Source organism: Lucilia cuprina, chromosome 5 (assembly GCF_022045245.1).
Source record: "Lucilia cuprina isolate Lc7/37 chromosome 5, ASM2204524v1, whole genome shotgun sequence".
NCBI classification, from domain to species: Eukaryota; Metazoa; Arthropoda; class Insecta; order Diptera; family Calliphoridae; genus Lucilia; species Lucilia cuprina.
The window spans coordinates 53319844-53322705 of record NC_060953.1 but is presented as its reverse complement, the minus strand read 5'-3'; positions in this window follow the sequence as shown (position 1 = coordinate 53322705).

Here is a 2862-nt window from a genome sequence, read left to right as displayed (position 1 = left end):
ACTGAACTAGAACTGAACTAGAACTGAACTAGAACTGAATTAGAACTGAACTAGAACTGAACTAGAACTGAACTAGAACTGAACTAGAAATGAACTAGAACTGAACTAAAACTGAACTAAAACTGAATTAGAGCTAAAATGTAATTAAATTATGATGGAATATTTTATTTGAACCAATTATTAAATTTAATAGTTATTTAACACAATTATTTGGTTATTTTAAACTTTCAAGTTTTCCCTTACACTACTCCTACACTATTCAAACAATTATTATTTGAATTAATGTAGCAGAGATAAAATATTTAACAATAATAATAAATAAATTATAAATGTTCATATTCTGTGTTTGTATTTTTGACAGTATAACTTTTTTTTAAGAACTGTAAAATGTGAGTGGAAAGGTGTTTCTATTAAAGGAAGATAGCAATGTTATATAAAGGCGAAAACAAATTTTAACAAAATATTTGTAATTGTTTTCCAGAGTTAGTAACATTTTAATTTTGAAAACATGCGTATGTTCATGCAACATAATAGTAAAAATATTTTTGCTACAATAATTATATTATTTGTTTTTGTATAAGTGTTCATTTGTTGTGAGGTGAGTTCAAAAATTAGTTTTTTAAATCTAATGAAAATTTGATCAATAACTAAGCTTTTAGTAAAATTATTTAAATTATTGTTTTGCCAGAAAAGGTAGCTTTCTTGTATACAAATTCTTTTAATGACTTTTCAAACTGCTTTCGTTTATGTATACTTCCGGTAAAATAAACATAAACACTATAATTAATTAAGCTCAAGTTTTCATAACGTTGAGTCAAGTGACTGTTGTTTTTCATACATTTTCCCCTGAACTTTTTGTCTACATTTTATTATTTTTATTATTATTGTTTTTAAATTTTCTTGTTGCAAGTGCAACTTTAAGTTTGCGTAACTATTTGTACTGTTGTTATCGTTGTTGGTTGGTTATATGTAAATTTACACAGATCTACTAGTATAACCATATTAGGGAAATAATAAGTATATAATAATTTGTATGCTTATTTTTTCATTTCCACTCATACATAGTACTTACTACAATTTTTAATATACATATTTACATATTAATTCATTCATTTGAACTTGAGTAAAGCATTTGCTTTACAGTTTAAATTTACATAAAATTATGTTAAAATAGCAACAGCTAAAATAACATTTGAGTTGTTGCAACAACTAAAAGTTGAACTATTCTTTTGTTTGTTATTTTAGTAAATTTATACAGTAGAAAAAACTTGGAAAAAAATTCACAAAAAAAAAACAATGTTCATTACTGCATAATTGAGAAAGAATATTTTTGATGATTAAAAACTCTATTGAAATTCAATAAAGGTAAAATTTTCTGATAAAATATATATTTTTCTAAAAATATTTCAGGTTTGTTGAATAAAATTTTGTGTAAAAAGCCACTATTGCAATATTTCATTATAGATTTAAATTCATATATATTTTTTAACTAAACTGTAAAAGCAACATTCTGTTATAAATTAACATATTGATACAATTTTCTAGAAATTTCATCTTTTAAATATAGATTTTCAGAGAATTTCTTTTAAATATATGAAATTTGTATCAGTCTCCACAATCTTACATAAATACAATTTTGTGCATTTAAAAAAGCTTGAATAAACTGTATGTGACCACTTTAAGATATAAGTTGTTAATATAAAATCACCAAACTAATCTAGGATAATTTATTTAAGGCTAAATTTATACACATACATATGTATACAATGACTAGAGTTGCCATTTAAACAAAAGCTAAAAAAGTTGCCTCAGTCTCAAAAAAAAAAAATATCTATAGAAAAAGTCACTCTAGTCTAAACAGCATTCTAGGCAACTTTTTTATAGAAAAAGTTGATCTAGTTTAGACAACATATCAATAAAAAAGTTGGTTTAGTCTGGACATCTTATCAATAGAAAAAGATCCTTTAGGCTGGACAACATTCCTTTAGAAAATGTGACTCAAGTCTAGACAACTTTTCTGTACAAAAAATTGCTCTACAAAATGTTTGTAGAAAAAGTCAAATTAAACAGCATTCCTATGGAAAAAGTTGCTCTAGTCTAGACAACTTTTCTATAGAAAAAGTTGCTTTAGTCTAGACATCTTTTTTTTAAAAAAAAGTTGCTCTATTATAGACAACTTTTTTATACAAAAAGTTGCTCTAGTCTAGACAACTTATCAGTAGAAAAAGTGGCTTTTGTTTGGACAAGTTTTCTTTAGAAAAAATTGCTCAAGACTCGACAACTTTTCTATGTAAAATTTGCTCTAGTTTAAACAAATTTTCTATAGGAGAAGTTGCTCTAGTCTAGACAACTCTTCCATGGAAAAAGTTGCTTTAAGCTAGACAACTTTTGAATAGAAAAAGTTGCTTTTGTCTGGACAACGTTTCTATGGAAAAAGTTGCTTTAGTTGTTTAAACTTGTTCAAACTTTTCTATAGAAAATGTTGCTTTATACTGGACAACTTTTCTATAGAAAAAGTTTCTCTTGTCTAGACAAGTTTCGTATAAAAAAAAGTTTATCCAGTCTAGACAACTTTTCAATAGAAAAATTTACTCTAGTCTAAACAACTTATCTATAGAAAAAGTTGCTCAAGTCTATACTACTTTTGTATAGAAAAAGTTGCTCTATTCTACCCAACTTTCCTATAGAAATTTTTGCTCTAGTTTATACGACTTTTCTATAGAAAAACTTACTCTAGAGTAGACAACTTTTACATAGAAAATTTGCACTAGTTTAGACAACTTTTTTATAGAATAAGTTGTTTTAGTCTGGACAGCATTTCTGCACAAAAAGTTGCTTTATTATGGACAACTTTTCTATAGA